The sequence below is a fragment of the Zalophus californianus genome, chromosome 6 (genome assembly GCF_009762305.2).
Source record: "Zalophus californianus isolate mZalCal1 chromosome 6, mZalCal1.pri.v2, whole genome shotgun sequence".
Taxonomy (NCBI): Eukaryota; Metazoa; Chordata; class Mammalia; order Carnivora; family Otariidae; genus Zalophus; species Zalophus californianus.
Window position 1 is genome coordinate 122,488,702 of NC_045600.1, and position 25,549 is coordinate 122,514,250.

General features: G+C 35.4%; 1 long non-coding RNA gene across 1 annotated transcript; it reads right to left on the reverse strand.

The window, feature by feature from the left end:
• Nucleotides 1–761: 761 nt before the first annotated feature.
• On the reverse strand, nucleotides 762–25,235 carry LOC113910544. The gene is made up of 4 exons (XR_003516087.2): nucleotides 25,075–25,235; nucleotides 6,302–6,430; nucleotides 5,295–5,334; nucleotides 762–4,565 (listed from the first exon to the last, which is right to left on the reverse strand). It is a non-coding gene; the product is annotated as an uncharacterized LOC113910544 (long non-coding RNA).
• Nucleotides 25,236–25,549: the final 314 nt, after the last annotated feature.

Sequence of the window (25,549 nt, forward strand, 5' to 3'; positions counted from 1 at the left end):
CTTAAACTGTTTTGCCTTCTTTACATGACAGCTTTCATCACTGGTTATTTATTTACCTATTTGCATATTCATTTAGTTGATACTTCATTTGTTTACAATCAGTAATTTTTGCCTTACTTCTGTTTTCTCCTCTATGCATTTAATGATAACATTTGCTGAGCCTCTGCTAACAAGCTTGTCACTAAAGACAGTACAAAGTTAGATATGGGAAGCAGGGAGTATTCAGATTACCATTTTGATCCAAAGCCTTGGACCATATCCATGCCTCTGTAAATATACTGCCTTAGTTTACAATTTATAAATTAGTATGACATTTCTATTCATATCAGGTGGCCTGCACTTCAGCAACACTGAGCTAGACTTTGAAAATCATATTCAGATGACTAAAAACATTTCATCAATTCAACCAAGTCATTTTTGGACGCTTAAAACCTCTTCATTCTGGAAACCTTCCTTAAATAGCATGAAATTTGTGATTGTGAGTAGATTTCTTAAAATTCCCTGGTTACAGAGAACATAGAACAGAATTTATGGTATATAGGTTTTTGCCAACATAACCACTGCCACAATCTGTATCATCAGCACAGACAGCACCACAGAGAGCTGGAGAAACAGTGAAAGTTAAAACATGAATAAAAGCTCAGAAAGCAGGGCACCTGGGTGGCTCAGATCGTTAAGTGTCTGCCTTCAGCTCAGGTCATGAGCCCAGGGTCCTGAGATCGAGTCCTGCATCGGACTCCCGGAACCTTGGGGAGCCTGCTTCTCCCTCTTCCTCTCTCTCTCTCTCTGTGTCTTTCATGAATAAATAAAATCTTTAAAAAAATACTCAGAAAGCTGAGTGTTCATCTTTAGATAGCACCTCAAATAAAGTTCCTTCACCATCAGTCTCAAACTCTGTATAGGGTTATGGAAACTTAAAGCAATGAAGAAGAAAAAGAGGAACATTGTTGATTTACCATCTACATAGAATATTAAGTGCATCTGAACCTGGACACCACTGCCATGCCTCACAGTTCAAAAAAAATTTAAAAACCACCGTTGAACACCTTGCCAATAATGATGGCACCATCATATTCCCTTGCTGGAACTTATTGCTAAAAACATGCTCTTCTCAAGTGCCTGGGTGGTTAAGCGACTGCCTTTGGCTCAGGCCATGATTCTGGGGTCCTGGGATCAAGTCCCACATCAGGGTCCCCCTGCTCTGAAGAGAGTCTGCTTCTCCTTCTCCCTCTGCCTGCCACTCTCCCTGCTCATGCGCGCTCTCTCTCTGTGTCAAATAAATAAATAAAATCTTTAAAAAACAACAACAAAAACATGCTCTTCTGCCATGTGAATGCCTTTAATCAACCAGCTCTAAAAAAGTTCTACCCGCCACCTCCATTTCACTCCATAGTTAGACATAAACTTCATTAAACCCTTTAACTCTTCCCTGCTTTGTCCACCATCTCATTTTTTCGCTATTTTCAGTAAACACTTTGTTGAACATTTCCCACAAGCCATTATGCACAAATTCCTCCTACGAGAATACCAACTAATATGTAGTAACTAACACCAGTAACAGAGATTTTGAAAAATCACCAATGATTCTCCCTAAGAATCATCTGTAATTGCTAAAACTACTAGCATAAAAGTTTGATGAGAAATAGGAAATTTACATAGTTTCAAATGATTTCCCTACAGAATATTTACTAATTAAAAAAGAATGTTAACTTTAAAGTGGATAAATCTAGTGGATATCAACTGAACCAAGTGATAAAAATTAATGCCATTAATAATAGGATAAAATGATATTTTCCACCTGTTGTGAATCACTGAGGTAGACAGACATAAGTTATGAAATATTCTTGCCAAATTTGCATAACCTAAACCTATTCAGGAGGAAGCTGAAAAAAATTCAAATTTGAGAGATCCTTCAAAAACTATTAGCCAATACTTTTTCAAGAATTACTGATGTCATCAGAAGACAAAAATGAATGAGAAACTGCTCCAGATTAAATGAGACTAGAGAAACATGACACTTGAATACAATACAGAATCTTTTTCCAGGTCCTAAAGGATGAAAGAAATGGCCATAAAGAACAGTATTAGAACTGGTGAAATCTAATAATAGACTGTATATTAATATAATATGTTAGTACTGCTAATAAATTTCCTGATTTAAAAAACTGTACCAGAGTTAAGATAAGAGGATTTGCAGGCTCTCAGGAAGTGAATGCTGAGGTATTTTGGGTTACAGTGACATAATATCTCTACCTTATTCACAAATATTTAATAAAGTAAGAACAACATAAGGTGGGGGAGAGAGAGAGAGAAGAGATAGAAAAAGAGAGGGAAGGAGGGATGAAGGAGGAAGAGCAGGAAAATAAGAAAAAAAGAAAAAAACAATGTAGAGAAAAAGTCTGGGTAAGAGTGTCTGAGGGGGTCTCTATATGTTTCTTGCCACTCTAAATTTAAAATTGTTTCAAACATAAAAGGTAAAACAAAGACAAAAAACACACTGGTATAAGGTATGCTTAAGAACTTTATGTACAGGGGCACCTGGATGGCTCAGTTGGTTAAGCATCTGCCTTCTGCTCAGGTCATGAGTCTGAGTCTTAAACTTGAGCACTTAGGAAAACATCAACTCTGGTCAGGATCCTGGGATTGATCCAGCCCAGCATAGGGCTCCCTGCTCAATGGGGAGCCTGCTTCTCCCTCTCCTTCTGCTTGCTGCTCCCCCTGCTTGTGTTCTCTCCCTCTCTCTGACAAATATATAAAATCTTAAAAAAAAAAGAAGTGTATGTACCTCCAAGAAGCACTGCACAGAGAAAAGGTCAATGGTTTCTACCTCTAAACAAACAGGATGACCCTTGTGATTGGAGGGAATGGGTACTATTGTTTTTTTTTCTTTCTTAAATAAATAATATACCCATTTTGGTCTTTTTTTTTAATCCATGGCCATTTACTGTTTAAATTATACTTAAGTTAAAAATATGGTTTTCACCTATTAGATTGGTTAAAAATTTAAAGGATTGATAATATATACCCTGTACAGATTTTTATGAACATTATGCACTGCCATGACACCACAGCTGTGTGCTGGCAATTTCACAGTATCTACTGAAATCAAAAGTATGCAGAACTGATGATCCAACAATGCCACAACTAAAAATCTATCTTACAGAAATAGAATCCCAAGTGCTTTAATATAATATTATATATATTATAATGTATATATATAAAACATAATTATATACATTAAAACACTTTATGCAGCAACAAAAATAAACATTTAATCTGCATTTCCCAAGATAGAGAAATGGATAAACCCATTATGATATTTACTTTACATCCAATGAAAAGTTTGTAGGTAAGCTACATTTATTGGTTTAGAAATATGTCCACAATATAATAAAGAAAAAATACAGTTGTAAAACCATAATGATGTCATATATATAAAATAAATTCCAGATAACTTATATAAGCTTAGAAATGTTATAGACCACTAGCACAACTGATTAACTCTTGACACACTTAGGAAGTAGGAATGAAAGATGGGAGAATGAATGACCACATTTTGCTCTAAATTGTTTAATAACCCATTCATTCCTTATGGCCCTGATTCAATGTACTAGGGGTCAAACTTGTCTACTGAGACAGGTTGGACAATGCACTTCATAGTTCTCTGATGGGAGTGCAGTTTATGTTCCAGAATGGTCAATTAAAACTTCCAATAAACACAGCCATCTATACTAAGCCCATTTAGGTTAAATAGAAAATGAATGAAAATCAAGATAATGTGAATGAAAGTGAAATACCTTTGTTGCTTGTGTTTTTTGGTCCAATTCCAGTAACAGCAATAAAATGATAGAACCGTGTGTTCTACAGGATGGCATCACCATGCCTGAAAATGTCAGTGCAAGAGTCTGGCTCTTCCTTACATAACCAGAATTGTGGTAGCATCTGAGTCTTAAATTTGAACACTAAGGAAATCGTCAACTATGGTCAGGCTCAGATCCTGTTCTAGAGGAAGACCTACTAGGTTCCATAAAAAGGAAAACTACAAATGGTCTATTTTCAGGTAACACAAATGTTTGAAGAGGATCTTCTTTGGGACCTCTCTGAAAACTGTGGGCTCATGATTCAAATGAGGAACAAAGTATTTTACAAATGGTATCCAACTGGCAGGTGGGAGGTACTTGGCTTGTGAGAAAGCCTGGTTATAATGCTTTAGTGTGACCAAGGTGTCCATAGGATTGCATTAACTACATTTACCACATACAAATCTTACTCCCACTTCTAAAGTAAAACATAGAGAAAAAAAAATCAATGAGGTAAATAACAATAGAGGAAAGCATAAGATATACTCAGAGAACAAAGAAGTACTTAACACGCTGGGCAATTACTTGCCAAAAAGCAGACCACTTCTATTCCTGGTGATACATATATAAAACTTGTGCCTTTTGAGATATAAAGATGCAATGAGCTTCAAAAAGGGGAAATAAATGACAGCAATTGAGTCATTATTCTGTGCATGGTACCACCGCAGAAGGTATTGATGATCCTCTTGTACACATGTTCACCACCTGGAATAGCACAAAGGGATAGATGCAAATGGAAATAAACAAGTTATCACAAAGCCATGCATTGGGACAAGCGGATATCATCTTCAAGTCAAGTATTCTACTGGTATCCATGAAAAACAATTCTCATGATCCAGACATCAAGTATCTCCAATCTACAAAAACCAGGTATATTTACAGTAGGAAAACAAAACCATAATTTTACTTCCTCAGACCATTTACTGTGATTTGAGTACCAATCTTATATTCCAAATTATTTTCATGTCATTTAACCATCCATACATGCGTTCTTTGAACAACCATCTCTTGTGTAACTTCTTAGTGTTAATTTATATACCAGTCTAAGGTTAAAAAATAAATGCCAATGATACAAGGAAATACTAATAATGTGCTCTGTAAATTTCATAGTGTTTCATAGAAGTCTTTCCAAAAACCAAAACCCATTATCACAGTACCCACATATCTATTCTCCCTGCTTTCCCAGAAGCTTCTTGTGCAGCTTTTGACAGCCCCAACTAGAAGAAAACTTCTATACCATTAAGTGTTGCTTACAAACAAGTGACAACACTAAAACTCTAGATTAAACTATAACCTCAAAATAATCATGTAGGCCTTATAAGAGGTTTGATGAAAAAGAAATTTAGTGTCAAATAACTCAAATAAAAGTCTAAACCATCAATATAGACAAAAAAGATCTCTTAAAAATCAGAATATACGCCTTAATGTCCTTACCTGTAGACAAAGTCTCTTTGGTCCTTGCTTATGAAACATGCTTGTAAAAGAAAAAGAAAGAAAGAGGGAGGGGGAGGAAGGGAGAGGGTAGGAGGGAGGAAGGAACAAAGGAAGGAAGGAAGGAAAGAGAGAGAGAGAGGAAGGGAGGAAAGAGGGAAAGAAGGGAGAGAGAAGCTTGAAAATATCTGAAAAAAAATCTTCATTCATCAAATGAAAGGGTGTTAAGGATCTACTTCATTACATTAATACTGGAATATTCCACAACTCCTGTATATCCAACTTACCCACCCACTGATAATATTAGCAATACCCTAAATCAGGCATCTGGAAAAAAATTCAACGTCCTGCTATCATTAAGACCCATATTATTTGCAGCAAATTATACTTCCTAGTGGCTTTTCTTTCTAGTGCCCTTTTATCCTCCTTTCACTTTTTTCCCCACCTGCCTGACTTTGTCTCCCTTTATCCATCCATCACTAATGCATGTGCTTCACGGTATTTAATATTTAGGGGCCCCTGGGTGGCTCAGTTGGTAAGGCGACTGCCTTCGGCTCAGGTCATGATCCTGGAGTCCCAGGATTGAGTCCCGCATCAGGTTCCCCGCTCAGTCGGGAGTCTGCTTCTTCCTCTGACCCTACCCCCTCTCATGCACTCTCTCTCTCTCAAATAAATAAAATCTTTTTTAAAAAAGTATTCAATATTTAAATAAATTTAACATTTCTGGAGTGTGCTGACAGAGATTACAGTGCACAACATCACATTTTATGGTAAGAGTATATAAAAGTGGTAAATGAAAATCTACACAATCTATGTATCAACACTGCATCAAAATTTAATAGCTTTTTAAAATCTATTCTATTCCATTAATTGGCAATCACTCCACAATTTGATAATACTGTTGTTTTTGAATTCATATATGTCTTGGAATCTTAAAATATTACAAATTGATTCCACATCAAACTGGTCAAAAAATAAACAAATAGTACACCGGTGTTACTGATTCTTACCAGTACTTTTGAAGAACGAAGTCCACAGAAATGAGAAACAAGCACAAGAATTTGGATTGATATAGAAATGTCAGGTATTGAAGCATTTAATATGTCTCACTTCTTAAGCTGGTAACACCTCAGTTAAAACTGTGGAAAATATGGGAAAATTGTCATATATACCATGACCAACATAAAATACTGAAGGTAAATTTGACTCTTTGATCAACCTCTTAAGAGTCTCCGAATTATTAAAATATAAAACAGTATCATAGAAAACTACTCTCATAATCTCACTATATTTGGTTTTTGGTTTCTTTTTGTTGTTGTTGTTCTGTTTTGTCCCACGCCCTTTTTTTAAATTTACTATCAGAACACTTTGAGACAGCAATCATTAATTTTTTTTCTAATTTTATAAATAACAAATTGTCCTATATCCTTCAACAGTCCCTCCTTTTTTTCATTCAACTTTACATATGTGATTTTATTTTATTAGTCTATTCTTCCAATAATAAAATTCCTGTACCATCCCTTCTTGAATTAAACCATCTATGCATCAGTATATCTATTAAGCCACCTTGAAACCATCAATGATGCTATCACACTCACACAAACCATTTATGCATGCATTGATCCCTACATTCACCACTACTCTAGCCAGCCATATTTGCAACTATTAATCTAAAAACCCATTTATCTGTTGATGATGCATGCATCCAACAATCCATTCTGGAATCCACTCAAATTCTAACATCTAGGTATCTAATGAACTATACTTTCACTGAACATTACACCAATCCATACATACCTCCAATGTTTTTTTCAAAACATTAATTCTTGATCCTTGCATCTAGCAATACACTTAATATTCTAGTTTTCATCCATTCTTTCACTCATCCAATTCTGCATTAATTCATCCACTGTTGTACCCTCAATTACATGAAGCAGTAGTTCCTTATATCCACCTTTACAGCTGACTTTTAAAATACCCCAACTGCATTCTTTCATCCACTAATTTTTAAACCCATGCAAGCTCATATTATGAAGAAATTTCATCTACCATCCTTAAATTCTTTCTTATATCTACCCACCGCTATAAACACGTTTTAAACCATCAATCCAACCCTCCATTCTGTGCATCCATCCACCAATCCTTGAATTCTTACATGTAATTTTTCCATTTATATTAGTGAGTTTGAAATCACAGCAGCTTCAAAATATCACTGGCTTAACAAAACAAACATTTATTTCTCACTCATGAAAAGACTTCTGTGGATCTGATTCAACGGATACCCAAAATAGCATTGCTACATATGACACTTTGTTATTCCAGGCTATTCTCTTTCTGGAACCTCTGACTCAAAACATTGTTCTATGATCACCACTGGTAAGAGATTAAGGAGAATCACATATGGGCTACTCAGGTCTTCTGCTCATGGCATAATTTGACTGAGTTTTACTGCCTAAGGAACTAAAAAATGTGTGATTATTTAAGACTTAAAATGAACTTTAGGCCCCCACTCTCTATGAATAGAAAAGTTCTGTAGCTCCCTTGGAGGATATATCCTACACTGCATATTGTAAAATTAATTAAGCAGGATAATAGGAATGGAACAATACATCAGAAGGCTGAGTTAGGGTTAGGAAGAACACAGGACAAGTAAGCATCTCCCAAGTCCTAGTAAAACATTCTCCACCCCCAAGGTATCACAACAGATAATGTAATATATTCCCAGTGTATATGTATTTCTCATTGTACACTTTATGTTTTGTAGCTTTTATTATGGTTTCCTTGTCCTTGCTCCGTAATTACACACTGGGAAGTGAGTTACAAATAACTTCTTTTGTAAAGTTCCTATGTCTCCTTTCTGATGAATACCACCATTTGCATCGACATGGATGGAACTGGAGGGGATTATGCTCAGTGAAATCAGAGAAAGACAATTATCATATGGTTTCACTCATATGTGGAACATAAGGAATAGCGTGGAGGACTGCAAGGGAAGGGAGGGAAAGCTGAATGGGAAGAAATCAGAGAGGGAGACAAAGCATGAGAGACTCTGGACTCTGGGAAACAAACAGGGTTACAGAAGGGAGGGGGTACCTGAGTGATGGGTATTAGGGAGAGTACGTGATGTGATGAGCACTGGGAGTTATATGCAACTAATAAATCGCTGAACACTGCATCAAAAATGAATGATATACTGTATGTTGGCTAATTTAACATAATAATAAAAAATAATAAATAAATTTCCTATGTCTTGGGATGCCTGGGTGACTCAGTCAGTTATGCATCTGCCTTTGGCTCAGGTCATGATCCTGGGGTCCTGGGATCGAGTCCTGCATCAGGCTCCTTGATCAGCAGGGCCCTGCTTCTCCCTCTGCCTCTGCTGCTCCCCCTATTTGTGCTGTCTCTCACTCTTTCTGACAAATAAATAAAATCTTTAAAAAAATAAAAATAAATACTTAAGAAAATGAAGTTCCTATGTCTCTGTATCAAGAGTAGGCAAAGTGAGACCTGACACACAAATCAGTGCAAATCACGTACTGATAACAGTGCACAACTGAGAAATACTGGATTTCTAGCTAGGTGAGTCTTTTTTGTTTGTTTTCACTGAGAAGGGCACACAATTTAATATGTAAGTAGAAAGCAAACTCAGTATTTGAAGGCAGAGAGGTATCCTATGGTAGACATTACTATTGCTTAGTATGTTCTTTCTACTCTCCCTTTGAGGGTATGGAAGAAATACACTTTGTAAACCCTCTAAGTTTACAGATATTTATATGATTGATTTGTTTTGCCCAAGACAAAACTTCTAAAAAATTATTTCTCAAGTTATTGTGCAATTTTCCATGTTCTCTCCCCATGAATAAACTGTAAAATCTTCTGTTGTGATGGTAGTGACGTGATAATCATGGTCTTTCTAATATTTGGCCTATTAGTGACCGCCATGAACCCAGGACCCCTAACAAATTCCTGTTGAATAGTTTCTGTAAGAAATACATCTTTGTAATTTAAAGTAACTTAGATTTAGGAATTAACCCTTCCTGGATCCACCTACCTACATATTCTTTGAGGCCTATATTCATCAAATCATTCATCCTTACGTCTATCTATTAATCTTTTCATTTTGCATTATCAGTGTATGTCCACACATCTGTTTCTTATCCACACTCACTTCCACTTCCACATCAACAGAGACATGAGTACTAAATAGGTCTTAAATTATTGGCTTAAGTGAACTTATGTTTCACTAATGGGCATCAAATCACCCTGACCTACAGGATAAACCTCAAATAACCTCTCTACTTTAAAATCTTTGTATAGTCGTGATGAGCACTGGGTGTTGTATGTAAGTGTTCAATCATTATATTGTACACCTGAAACTAATATTACACTGTATGTAAACTGAAATTTAAGTAAAAATCAAAATAAATAATAAAATGAAATCTTCCCATAGAATCTCAGGTATCTCTGTTATGAGTTTGCAATATTGACCAAATCCTTCAAGAGCTACCTTAAATCAGTCTGAGAGAAAATGAAAGGAGAGAAGAGCTCAGGATTTTGGAAATGTTCGTTATTTCTACTACAAAAAAAAAAAAATACTGCCTTTACACTTACACAACTTCTTTAAAGGAGTACCTATTCTTTTCTCTAGGATACTAAGAAAACCACGAATCCCTTGAATTCCTACCTAAATCAAAATTTATCCCTTCCTTTTATTTCTAACTTATTCCATAAAAACACCATTTATTACTTAGGACATTGAATGTGAGAATTAGCTATTTATCAAAATTCTGTTGAACGCCCTGTACTATTTTTAGACACCACCCAGGCAACAGAAACAAAGACCATTTACATATTTGTGATGATAAAAACATCATTTTGGGGCACCCGGGTGGCTCAGTCAGTTAAATATCTGCCTTTAGCTCAGGTCATGATCCTGGAGCCCCAGGATGGAGGAGGCTCCTGGCTCAACCCTGGAGTCTGGCAAAGTCCCTCTGCCCCTCCCCTCGCTGATGTGTGCACATGCACGCACTCTCTCTCAAATCAGTAAAACTTAAAAAAAAAATAAAAAACATCATTTTAGGGGCACCTGGTGGCTCAGTCATTAAGCGTCTGCCTTCGGCTCAGGTCATGATCCCAGGGTCCTGGGATTGAGCCCCACATCGAGCTCCCTGCTCAGCAGGCCTGCTTCTCCCTCTCCCACTCCCCCTGCTTGTGTTTCCTCTCTCACTGTCTCTGTCAAATAATTAAATATTTAAAAAAAATTTTTTTTGCTATCATCACTTCCTATAACTTGACACTATCTTATTTATACTTATATCTCAAAAATTATTCCATAATAAATTTCATGTATTCACCAATCATTATAAGGTTACATATTACTATATGTATTATGAATTTGCCACAGATTAATTCACTAAACACTTAATTCCTATCCATAGAAATTTTACATTTTACACCATCATATGATGTTGCCAGATTCCTCTCCCCTCAGCTGCTGAAAGTGAATGTTGTCAAATGTCAGGACTTACTGCAAATCTAATAGTTGAGACGTTTATTATATCCTGTTTGTATTGTTAATTGTAATTATACTTAGTATAAACAAATCCAAGGATACTTCCATATGATTAATAGCAATTTCCATTTCTTCTGTGGTATCTATTTAAATGAGTTTTCCTTAGATTTTATTGGTAGTTTTCTTCCCGATTATTAGGATCTGTCTATATTAGGGGATTTCAGCATTCTTATATTACAAGTATCTTTCCTGAATTATGATTTGGTGTTTGCTTTGCCCATTAAGTTATTTTAACATTATCAAATTTATCACTTTCTTTCTTAACAATTCTAGAATTTAAATAATCAGGAATAAAATTTTCCTCACTCTTAGGATAAAGAGAAAATCACCATGTTCTGTAATTCTGTAATTTCTTCAGTTTTAATTTAAACCTCTGATTCACGTAAAATCCTTCCTGTTCTATACCAGAAGAAATGGGTTAGGGTGCCTGGATGGCTCAGTTGTTAAGCGCCTGCCTTCAGCTCAGGTCATTGTCCCAGGGTCCTGGGATCAAGCCCCACATCAGGCTCCCTGCTTTGGCAGGAAGCCTGCTTCTCCCTCTTTTACTCCCCCTGCTGTGTTCCCTCTCTCGCTGTCTCTCTCTGTCAAATAAATAAATAAAATCTTAAAAAAAAAAGAAATGGGTCAAACTTCATTTTTCTGCATTTGGCTAACAACTTCCTCCAATGATTGCAGATAATTCTCTTGCATTTTCTATTTGCTAATGCACCTATAAAGTTCTTGATTTTCTGTACTATTGCATTACTGTGCATTCATGTGTAATAAATTACTTCTTTTTGATTTTCAATCTTAAGATAAACTTTGTGTTAATTATCATTGCCAATTTTAAAACCTCAACTCTGAAAAGTATTAGGTACATCCTACCTTTGCAGTGATAGATATGAGGAATAGATCTATTGAGAACAAGATTTTTGTGTGACCTATTTACTGCAAATATAAATATCTGAGTCACCCTAGAGGAACCAGATAGCCTGTATTTACACATGTTCTCATAAATATAATGCTGTCTTTATCCTGGAAAAGAGCCTTTTATTTGACGTACTGGGCCATACTGAACTTCATTAATACTTCTGCCTTCTCTGTCTTAATATCAAAAAATATTGCTTTGGTGATTATGAGACAAGTGATATAACTAGAGCAGAAGGTGAAGAAGAAGAGAACAGGAAACAATAATCAAAGAAATGGTATTGTTATTTTTTTTAAAAGCTAACCTAATGTCATTATTATTTCACTCATATGTGGAATTTAAGAAACAAAACAAAGGAAGAGACAAAGAGAAAAAAAAAGTCTTTATATGAGAACTGATGGTTACCAGAGGGAAGGTGGGTAGGGGGATGTTGAAACAGCTGAAAGGGATTAAGATTACACTTAGTGGGATGAGCACTGAGTAATGTATAGAATTGTTGAATCACTATATTGTGCACCTGAAACTGATACAATAACATTGTTAACTATACTTGAATAAAAAAATTACATTTAAAAGCTAACCAAAGGAAACTTATGGCTATACCTCCAGATTCTTTGCTGTCCACTGTTCATCACTTACCTACGTTAGAAATTGTTTCTCTATCATTTTCCATGAAGAAGTGACTAAGTCTTCTTCCACTTTTTCCTAATCAAAATCTTTCATGCATTTTCTACCCATGAAGACAAAGAAAGGGGCCAGATATGTGAGATGAAATGCAAACAGACTAAAGATGGCAGGGGAAGGCACTACACATTCAGTGTAGAATATTATGTGACTTCTACTCTGAAACAAACCTGAGAAAGTACTATCATCCATAACTAAAAGAAATTAAACACTCCTTTCTGGGTGCCACTTGCTAAAACTTATAGACCATAGAAAAAGAAAAAATTACAAAATAAGATCCTCCACTGTTCTTATGAACTAGTTTAGGGGCGCCTGGGTGGCTCAGTCATTAAGCGTCTGCCTTCGGCTCAGGTTATGATCCCAGGATCCCAGGATCAATCCCTGCATCGGGCTCCCTGCTCTGTGGGAAGCCTGCTTCTCCCTCTCCCACTCCCCCTGCTGTGTTCCCTCTCTTGCTGTCTCTCTCTGTCAAAAAATAAATAAAAATCTTTTTAAAAAAAGAAAAAGAACTAGTTTTCAGAGAATAATTCAACAAATTGCCACTGCAAAATGGCACAGAATCACTAACAGCAAACTCATTTACTCAATTCTGATATATTTTATATTAATTTTTATTTGCTAATCTAATGCACTCCCTCTTCTTAAATATATGAAAATTAATATTCATGCAACCTACAGTCTTCAAGTAACATATGATGTATTACCCTTTATACTGAGTTTGTTTTATGATGGAAGTTGCATACAAATTTTAAAAACATACAACTAATTGATAATGAGCCTTTCTATCTTTTATAAAGCAGACAATAAGTACATTGGGATAGAATTTCAGCTGACCTTTGGGGGATACATTCTTCTACTTTTAGAATACAACCATATAGAGGCGCCTGGGTGGCTCAGTTGGTTGAGTGTCTGACTCTTGATTTTAGATTAGGTCAGGATCTCAGGGTCCTGGGATCAAGTCCATGCTGGGCTCTGCACTCAGTGGAGAGTTGGCTTGAGTTTCTCTCTCTCCCATTCCCTCTGACCCTTTTCCTGCATGCACTCTCTCTCTCTAAAATTGTATATATATACATACACATAGACACACCAGGTAGAGCTTTGGACCTAGTAACTGACCTCTAAAATAATGAATCTTTGGTCATAAAATAAGAAGCTAACACTTTACTTGCTACATATGGAACTACTTCTTAACTGGGCTTTTGTTACCAAAAAATCTGACTGTATAATAAATTAATTTATAAAGTAACTTAATGAAAATGAATATACTAAATATATATTCAGTGGCAGCAACCAAGTATTATTCATGAGTATATGGGATTACAGCATTAAAGTTATGGACCAAGGACTTAAAATGAGATAAACCAGATCCTACCTGAATAACCTACACCACAAGTATTAATACAGCCAGGAAAAAGAGCACTGGGATAGCCAAGACCTCTTCTTAGCTATTTGTGTATAATAATCAATTACATATTCATGAATTTTTTGAGATAAACACATTATTTGTCCATACTTTAATGGTGAATAAACTAAGACATATCTATGGATGGAATAAAAGTAAAGTACCTATCTCATAAGAGACTTGCAAAGCTATAAAACAAAGTAGGTAAAAATAATAGAGTAACAGTTAAATTTGGTTGCTGAGGGGAGGTGGATGGGAGGATGGGGTAACTGGGTGATGGGCATTAAGGATGGCCCTTGATGTAATGAGCATGGGATATTATATGCAACTAATGAATCACAAAATTCTACCTCTGAAACTAATAATGCTAATTAAATTGAATTTAAATAAAAAATTAAAAAAACAATGTTCATGGTTACTGTCCTATTCTTTGGGTACTAATATTTAGAATGAAATATGGGAACGTTATTATTTTCAACCTTCAAAAAATGTCAAAAATGACGTATTTGCAAATTTTTCAAAAGCTCACTCATGCTCTTTCTCTCTATGTACACGTGGAAAAAAACTGAATTTTATAAAGCTTGAGAAAAAACATAACTACAAGCTGTAAAATAAATTACAAAAATTGAATACATATTTGAATAAATTGGAAAAAATTAAAATGTGTATTATTTTTCTATATGTGTGTTTATTGATTTCAATAACTCTACATTTAATACGGTCATTACCTTTGCAATATAACTTAAATATTCAAATTGCTTTGTAGTTCTATCTTTACACTACAGCACATATACAAATCATCTAGTGACTGATGGGACATCAAATTAATCACTCTAATTTCTAAGTAAAGGAAAAGGATCTAATATGCATCCTACATTTTCTTTTAAATTAAGAATTTAAAATAGTTGATTTAGAAAACTCTTATTTAAAAGAAATTCCATATTAAGAGTAATTTTACTTAATTAGAGCAAAAGTTCACCTACTGATAAAATAATGGCTCGAGGCCATGATTTTTAGATTTAGATGGAGAAATTAAACACTGAATGATTTTCAACACTATAGAAAGACAAAACATTATAATGTGATACAATAAGGAGTGTTCTTGTAAGAGTGATATGGTGTTATAGGAGGACTGTAACCTTACCCCATGCCACATTTACACCAAGGTATCACATCACTCACATCCAACTTAATAAACTGGAGAACGATCCGAAGATTACAGAACAAACTCCACAACTAAATGCTGAGAAATTGCATCAGAGAGGTTGACACCACAGAGAGCAGGCATAATCCACAACAGGCAGAAAATTTTGTGCAGACATTTGGACTAAAAGTGAAAGCTACTCAGTACAACAGCACAATGCAAGCAAAACCGATAAGAGACTCCCCTAAATGCAAGGTTCTGGTGAACCAGGGACATGGAACTACAGGAACTCTTCTTCATAAAGTCATTGCATTCAAGAGCAGAGGATGTAACTGACTTTCCTAACACACAGAAACAGACAGACAAAAGTAGGAGACAGAGGAATTTGTCAAAATGAGAGATCACTATAAAATCACAGGAGAACAACAAGAAATATAAATAAGTATGTGCCTGATAGAGAATTTAAAGTAATAATAATAGAGATACACACCGGACTTGAGAAAAGAATAGAGGACATCAGTGAGACCCTTAACAAAGAAAACTCAATAAATGAAATTAAAAACACAGTACATGGAATAAACAGTATGTTACAGGAAGCAGAGGAACATATCAGTGACCTGGAGGATAGAGTAATGGAAAGGAATCAAGGTGAATAGATTAAGTAAAAAACAAAACAAAACACTGCATAATGAGACTAGATTTATGAGAACTCATTGACTATCAAGCATAGTCACATTCGCATTATAGGGATCTGAGGAGAGAAAAACTGGGGTAGAAAATATATTTGAAGAAAGAGTTAAAAATGCCCTTTATCCAGGGAGGGAAACAGAAATCCAAATTTGGGAAGCACAGAGATTTCCCATGAAATTCTTCAATCAGGTCCACACCAAAACACATAGTACTTAAAATGGCAAAAAAAAAAAAAAAAAAGTTATAAAGGGATCTTAAAGTTTGAAAGAAAAATGAATACATTTACATAGAAAGAAAACCCCAAAAAGCTATCAGCTCACCTTTCAGCAGAACCTTGGCAGGCTAGAAGACAGTGGCATGATACATTCAAAGTGCTGAAAGGTAAAAATCTGCAGCCCAAAATATTCTATTCAACAAGACTATCATTCAGAATAGAAGACTACATAAAGAGTTTCTCAGAAAAACAAAAACTAAAGTTCATGACTACTAAGCCAGCTCTACTAGAAATACTAAAGGTGACTGAGTGAAAAGGAAAGACCAGGGGACCCTGGGTGGCTCAGCAGGTTGAGTGACCAACTCTTGGTTTCAGCTCAGGTCATGATCTCAGGGGTCAAGAGATCCAACGCCATGTTGAATAAATCTTTTATTTAAAAAAAAAGGAAAGGCCATATGTAAGAGCATAAAAAGTAAAAAACATAAGAGCAGTAAAAATAACTATTTCTGGCAATGCCTAGGTGGCTCAGTTGGTTAAGCGTCTGCCTTAGGCACAGGTCATGATCCTGGGGTCCTAGCTCAGCAGGGAATCTGCTTCTCGCTCTCCCTCTGCTATTCTGTCTTTCTCTCTGTGTCAAATAAATAAATAAAATATTTTAAAAATAACTATTTCTATAAAAATCAGTCATGGTATTCATAAAATGAAAGGATGTAAAATATGACACCAAGTATCTCAAAACTGTAGGGGACAGAAGTAAACAATGAGTTCAACAATAAGCGACCATCAGCTTAATGTAGACTGCTATATGCAAAAGATGGAGTATATAAACCAAGTGGTAATCAATTAAAAATATATTAATAGATATGAAACACATAAAGAGTAAAGAACCCAAGTATATAGTAAAGAAAACAAAAACCTGGGGGTACATGGGTGGCTCAGTAGGTTAAACATCTGCCTTTGGCTCAGGTCATGATCCCAGGGTCCTGTGATCGAACCCCACATTGGGCTCCCTGCTCAGTGGGCAGTCAGCTTCTCCCTCTCTCTGCCTGCCACTCCCCCTGCTTGTGCTGTCAAATGAATAAATAAAATCTTAAAAAATAAATTGAAAGAGAAAGATCAGAAAAAAACCTACAGAAACTATTAAAACCCTAGAGGAGAATACAAGCAGTAACCTTTGTGACATTGGCCATAGTAATTTCTTACTAGATAGATAGGTCACCTGAGGTAAGGGAAACAAAAGCAAAAATAAATTATTGGTACTGCGTCACAGAGAAGGAAAAAAAAATCAAGAAAACTGAAGGACAACCAACAGAATGGGAGAACATATTTGCAAACAACATATCTGATAAAAGGCTAATATCCAAAATACATAAAGAACTTATAAAACTCAACAACCAAAAACTGAATAATCTAATTAAAATACATTTTTCCCAGGAAGATAGGCAGATGGCTAACAGACACATGAAAAGATGCTCAACATCACTCGAAATCAAGGAAACACAAATCAAAACTACAATGAGATACCACCTCACACCAATCAGAATGGCTAATAATACAAAACAAGCAACAGCAGATGTTGGCAAGGATGGCAAGTATAAGGGGAACCCTCTTATACTGTTGGTTGGAATACAAACTGGTATAGCCATTCTGGAAGACAGTATGGAGGTTCCTCAGAAAGTTAAAAAAAAAAATAGAACTTCGTTACAATCTAGCAATTGCACTACTGGGTACTGACCTGAGAATACAAAAATACTAATTCAAAGGGATAAACACACCCCAATTTTTATATCAGCATTATCTAAAATAGCCAAAATATGGAAACAGCACAAGTGTCCATTGATGGATGGATAAAGGAGAAGTGGTATATATATACAACAGAATACTACTCAACCCTGAAAAAGAAGAAAATCTTGGCATTTGCAACATGGATAGAGCTAGAGAGTATTATACTAAGTGAAATAAGTCAGAGACATACCGTATGATTTCACATATATGTGGAATTTAAGAAAAAAAACGAACATATGGAAAAAAAAGAGAGAAGCAAACAAAGAAACAGACTCCTAACTACAGATAACAAACTGATGGTTACCAGAGGGGAGGTGGATGGGATGATGAGTAAAATAGGTGATGGAGATTAAGGAGAGTACTTGAGATGAGTACTAGGTGTTGTATGCAAGTGTTAAATTAGTAAATTGTACACCTGAAACTAATATTAAGACAGTATGTTAACTAACAGGAATTTATTTGAAACCTCAAAAAAAAAAACAATCACAAAATAAGTAACAAAATGCAATAAATACATATCACTAAGTACTTTGAATGGAAATGGACAATATGCTCCAAAAGACATAGCATATAAGATTAGATGAAAAATCAAGACCCAGCATTCCCTGACTGGCTCAGAGGGTAGAGCATATGACTCTTCATCTTGGGGTCATGAGTTCAAGTCCCATGCTGGGCATAGACTTTACTTAAAAATATATAAAATATTAAAAAAACAACAAGGACCCATCTATATGGTACCTACAAGAGATTCATTTCAGACTGAAGTCATCCACAGAGTGAAAGTGAGATGGTGGAGAAACATTTATCATGCAAACTGGCTTAGCCAGAATAGCAATACTCGTAATGGACAAAACGGACTTTAAAACAAAGTCTGTAAAAGGAGACAAACATTTGGTCCCAGATGGCTGAGGAGTATGAAACCTTAGATTTTTCTGCTCCCAGGAATTCAGCTAGATAGCTATCAAATCATTCTGAACACCTGCAAATTCAACCTGAGATCTAAGAACAGAATAGCTTCAACTCTACAATAAAAAAGTAATCACTTTCTTCAAGGTGGAAGGTGTGGAGAAGTGAATCCCACTAGATATATGGGAAGTTAAATCATGGGGGGAGGGAGCCTCCATAAGCTGGCTACAAGAAAGTGATAGAGCAGCAGAGCACAAAATTAGAACTTTTAGAAGTCTGCTCCTGTGAGGGAAGTCACTGCCTGAAAGGCACTCAGCTGGCAAAACCAAGTGAAATCCTAGGCGGGGCAGTGTGGACTTAGGACGCAAGGGTCACAAGAAGACAGGGAGTGCCTAAGTGAGACAGTTTCCAGGCATCTGAAGAGGGGAGCCAGCTACAATCAGGGACCCCAGGACTGGGCTTTCAGCTCAGGGTTGCCATATACATTGAACCACAGCACAGTTTGGGGACTGCTCCCTGAGCAGGGGCCCAGCAAGGGCAAAATTAGCAAGACCCCCTTCTTCCCCAGGAAGAAGCAGTGCATATATATAAAGTTTTTCTTTCTTTACAATTTTAGGATGCAGTTTCTTCTAACAGACCAAAATACTCCCAGAATATAGTTTATGGCTCTGTTCTCTTCACCTGTCTGATCATATTTTATTTTTCTTCTTTTGTTTTGTTAAAGCCTTTATTAATTTTCATTTTTAGTTACATTCTGTCCTTTCAATTTATTTTATTTTTGTATATATGTTTTTTTCTTTATAATTTGAGATGTAGTTTTTTCTAACAAATTGACCAAAATACACTGAGGATATAATATATTGCTCTGTTCTGTTCACCTGTCTATACTCCTTTTCTCTTTGAATTTTCATTTTTACAGTAAATTCTATCCTTTCATTGTATTTTATTTTTGTAATACACTAATCAGAAGAGACCCAAAACCAAAAAACTAATCAATAAAAAAATTTTTAAAAAAGAGAATATAATCAGACAGGTGAACACAGTAGAGCAATACACCAGATCCTGTGTATATTTTGGTTTGTTTGTTAGAAAACTAGATCCCAAAATTGTAAAGAAAGAAGAATGGAATAATATAGTCTTGGTTTCAGGTCTCTTCTGATTTATTTAGTGTATATTTTCCTGGGGTTATTGTTACCATTTTACATTTTGTTCTCTCGTTCATCTACTCTTCTCTGGACAGAATGACAAGATGTAAAAACTCTCCTCGAAAAACAGAACAAGAGGTAGTACTGACTCCAATGGACCCAATCACTTTGGATAAGTAAGATATCAAAACTAGAGTTAAGAATAATGATTATGAAGATAGTAGCTGGGCTTGAGAAAAGCACATAAGACACTAGAGAATCCTTTTCTGGAGAAATAAAAGAACTAAAATCTAATCAGGTCAAAATCAAAAAGGCTATTAATGAGATGGAGTAAAAAATGGAGGCTCTAAAGCCTAGCATAAATGGGGCAGAAGAGAGAATTAGTAATATAGAAGACAAAATGATGGAGAATAAAGAAGCTGAGAAAAAGAGAAACAACTACTAGATCACAAGGGGAGAATTTGAGAGATAAGTGATGCCATAAAGAGAAACAATGTTAGAATAAATGGGATCCCAGAAGAAGAAGAAGGGTGAGGGGCAGAAGGTATAATGGAGCAAATTAGAGAACTTCTCTAACCTGGGGAAGGAAAAAAAAATTCACATCCAGAATCACAGAGAAACCCCCTCAAAATCAATAAAAATAGGTTAACACCTTGACATGTAATAGTGACACTTGCAAATCTCAGAGACAAAGAGAAAATCCTGAAAGCAGCTTGGGACATGAGGTCTGTAACACAGAAGGATAGAAACCTTAGACTGGCAACAGGCTTATTCAGAGACTGGCAGGCCAGAAAGGACTGGTATGATATAATCAAGGCGCTAAATGAGAAAAATTATGTGGCCAAGAATACATTATCAACCTGGAATATCATTCAAAATAGAAGGAGAGATAAAAAGCTTCCAGGACAAACAGAAACTAAAAGAATATGTGATCACTAAACAAGCCCTACAAGAAATATTAAAAGGGATCCTTTAAGCGAAGAGCCCAAAAGTAACATAGACTAGAAAGGAACAGAGAAAATATACAGAAATGGTGACTGTATAAGTAATATAATGGCAGAAATTCGTATCTTTCAGTAGTTACTCAATGTAAATGGGCTAACTGCCCAAACCAAAACACACAAGGTATCAGATTGGATAAAAAAGCAAGACCCCAATGATATGCTCTCTACAACAGACTCATTTTAGACCCAAAGACATGTCCAGTTGAAAGTCAGGGGGTGGAAAACATTTATCATGCTAACTGACATCAAAAGGAAGCTGGGGTAGAAATCCTTGTATCAGACAAATTAAATTTTAAACCAAACAATGTAATAAGAGATGAGGAAGGACACAATACCATAATAAAGGAATCTATAAAACAAGAAAATCTAATAATTGTAAATATTTATGCCCTAACATGGGAGCAACCAAATACAGAAACCAACTAATAACAAAATTAAAGAAACACATGGATAATGCAATAAAATGACGGATCATCTACGCAGAAGATCAACAAGGAAACAAAGGCTTTGAATGACACGTTGGACCAGAGGACCTTCACAGATATATTCAGAGCATTCCATCCTAAAGGAGCAGAACATATTCTTCTCAAGTGCACATGGAACATTCTCCAGAATAGATCACATACTGGGTCACATATCAGGTCTCAACAGGTACCAAAAGATTGGGATCATCCCTTGCATATTTTCAGACCACAATGCTTTGAACCTAGAACTCAATCACAAGAGAAAATTTGGAAAGAACTCAAATACATGGAGGTTAAAGAGCATCCTACCAGGAAATGGATGGGTCAACCAGGAAATTAAAGAAGAATTTTAAAAAATCATGGAAACAAATGAAAATGAAAACACAACTGTTCAAAACCTTAGGATGCAGCAAAGGCAGTCCTAAGCGGGAAGAATATAACAAAGAAGGATTTCTCAAGAAACAAGAAAGGAGACGTCTCAAATACACAACCTAACCTTACACCTAAAGGAGCTGTAGAAAGTACAGCAAATAAAGCCTAAACCTAGCAGGAGAAGAGAACTTAAAAAGATTAGAGCAGAAATCAATGAAATAGAAACCAAAAGAACAGTAGAACAGATCAAAAAACTAGGAACTGGTTCTTTGAAAGAATGAGTAAGATCAATAATCCCCTGGCCAGACTCATCAAAAGAAAAAGAGAAACGACCCAGATAAAAAAAATAATGAAAGAGGAGAGATCAGAACCAACACCACAGAAATACAAACAATAGGAACATATTATGAGCAACTATATGCCAACAAATTAAGCAATGTGGAAGAAATGGATGCATTCCTAGAAATGTATAAACTACCAAAACTGAAACAGGAAGAAATAGAAAACCTGAACAGACCTATAACCAGCAAAACAACTGAAGTAATCAAAAATCTCCCAACAAACAAGAGTCCAAGGCCAGATGACTTCCCAGGGGAATTTTACCAGACATTTAAAAAAGAAATAATACCTATTCTTCTGTAGCTGTTTCAAAAAATTGAAATGGAGGGAAATCTTCCAAACCCATCCTATGAGGCCAGCATTACCTTGAATCCAAAATCAAACAAAGACCCCAACAAAAAGGAGAATTATAGACCAATACCCCTGATAACATGGATGCAAAAATTCTCACCAAAATACTAGCCAGTAGGACCCAACAGTACATTAAAAAGATCATTCACCATGAACAAGTGGGATTTATTCCTGGGTTGTAAGGGAAGGTTCAACATCAGCAAAATCAATGTGATACAATACATAAATAAAAAAAATATGATCCTCTCAACAAATGCAGAAAAAGCATTTGAGGGCACCTGTGTGGCTCAGTCATTAAGCGTCTGCCTTCGGGTCAGGTCATGATCGCAGGGTCCTGGGATTGAGCATTGGGCTCCCTGCCCAGCGGGAAGCCAGCTTCTCCCTCTCCCACTCCCCCTGCTTGTGTTCCCTCTCTCACTCTCTCTCTCTCTGTCAAATAATTAAAATCTTAAAAAAAAAAAAACATTTGACAAATACAGCGTGCTTTCATGATTTAACTCTCCACAGTTTAGGGACAGAGGGAACATACCTCAGTATCATAAACGCCATATAGAAAAAGCCCACAGCAAATATCATTCTCAATGTGGTTTTGGAAAAACTGAGAGCTTTTCCCCTTAGGTCAGGAACACAGTGGCTATCACCACTCTTGTTCAACACAGTGCTTGAAGTCCTAGCCTCAGCAATCAGACAACAAAAAGAAATAGAAGGCATCCAAATGAGCACAAAAGACTCATCTCACTCTTCGCAGATGACATGACCCTCTAGTGGAAAACCCAAAAGACCCCATCCCAGAATTGCTAAAACTCATACACGAATTCAGCAAAGTTGCAAGATACAAAATCAATGCACATGTATCAGTTGCATTTCTATACACGAACAAGACTGAAGAAAGAAATTAAGGAATTGATCCCATTTACAAATTGCACCAAAACCCATAAGATACCTAGGAATAAACATAAACCAAAGAGGTAAACGGTCTATACTCTAAGAAAATACAGAAGTTATAAAAGAAATTGAGGAAGACACAAGAAAATGGAAAAATGTTCCATGCACATGGATTGGAAGAACAAATATTGTTAAAATGTCTATGCTACCTAGAGCAATCTAAACATTCAATGCGATTCCTATTACAATACCATCAAGTTTTTTCACAGACCTGGAACAAACAATCCTAAAATTTGTATGGAACCAGAAAAGACCACAGATAACCAAAGGAATATTGAATAAGAAAACCAAAGCTAGTGGCATCACAATTCCAGCCTTCAAGCTCTATTACAAAGCTGTCATCATCAAGACAGTATGGTAGGGGCACAGAAACAGACACATAATTCAAGTAAGACAAAATCATGGTGGGAGACAACCCGTAAGAGACTCTTAACTCTAGACAACAAGTTGCTGGAGGGGAGTTGGGTGGGGGGATGGGGTAACTGGGTGATGGGCATTAAGGAGGACACATGATGTAATGAGAGCACTGGGTGTTACATGCAACTGATGAATCACTAGCTCTATTTCTGAAACTAAGAAAAAAGTCTTTTGTCAAAAAAATTACAATTTGTGAAACACCGTGTATTAATTATTGCAGGCAACAATACAGTCTAAAATTTACAGATAAAAGTATTAACAGTATTTGTAGTATCTTCCCCTAAGAATACTTATTATATAGCACTATGTAATCAAAGTAACATTGCTAGTCACAAGGTACATCAACAGTATGTGATCTCTAGTGGTGAATTCAGAAGGGAGTACCATTTCTGTAGTAATCTTATGCACAACCGAAATTTCAATGACAAAAATCACACAAACCCATAAGGAGTAATATCAATAGTTAGATATTTTGTAGATTCTTCAAAAACATCAAAATTGTGAAAAATCAAAGAACACTGGGCAAGTGCCCCAAGAAAAGGGACATTAAGGAGACTATGACAACTAGATGCAATGTGGGATTCCACTTTCAATCATGGATTATAAAAAGATCAGTTAACAGGAGTATATCAATTTCCTGGCTTAGATAACTGTGTAATACAAATGAACGATGTTAATATAAGAAGGTAGAGAACAATATACATTTTTGTAATCCAAAAGTTATTTGAAAATAAAAATTAAAAAATTATTGTTAGTACTTCTTGTTTCCAGGCTATAAAAAATAATACTCCAAACATTTTGGTAGAGCAGGTACACCAAATACAAAAACCTGACAAAAACAGAATAGAAGCTGTTTGTTTAGGGTATTTTCAGAAATTGCAAATAAAATTGTAACAATTATAATAGGGAAATGTTTATGAATATACATACACAAACAAATAGAAACGCACATTCACACATACAAAAAATATAGTTCAAGAATGTTCGTTTTTAGGAAAAGTTAGTTTTTAGCCTAACCAATAATTATAATGGCAACTAAGATCACCTATAATACATGACAAATACAAATCATTTTATTAAACTGTCAACAAATTTTGCCAAAAATGCCCAGTAAAGATAGGAAAGTTACCTAAAATGACCCTTAACTAAACGAAACTTAAACTAATAGGATTAATATTCACTGTCAAATAAGCAAGGGCCATTTCTTCTTCCATAAATTCTGTAAGAACCATGAATTAAAAAAGAAAAGCAAAATTTTGGAATTTTAATGAAATGTCACTAGAAAAGTAAACAAAAATATCTCATATATAAGTAAGAAAATAAAGTAGTTGTACAATCCCCATCACTACATTAACAAAACTATGAAATGACTGGGACTGAATAAAAAAATTACACCAGCAGTTTTCCAACATAACAATTTGATTAAAAATAGAATGACGTACCTTGCAGTTGGATAAGATGACTCAATTTTAAAGAGATCTATTCTCTCCTAATTAATCTATTAAATTTGGTGCAAATGAAAGTAAAACTGCATTTTTTTCCAACTTGCAAAATAATTTTAAGCATCAATTGAGAGAAAAAAATGTGACTATAGACAGGGGATATTCTGAAAAAAAGAAGAGAAATGAGATAGATCTCAATGGAATAGGCTAAAAATCATCAATAATTTTAAAGTATCAATAGACAGTAAGGCAAACAGAGAAATGCAGTTGATTATATGTGGGAATTCCTAAATAACCTTAAGTCAAGGTAAATCATTTGAGTAGATAATGCTTTAAAACTACAGTAATGATTAATGGAAAAAATAAAATGACAGAATTAACTGACCAAAAAATGGAAGAAAATACAAAGAATGCATGAGAGTGATGTACACGTTTTTGAATAAAAACACAAAACTCAAAAGGCATAAAGCAGAAC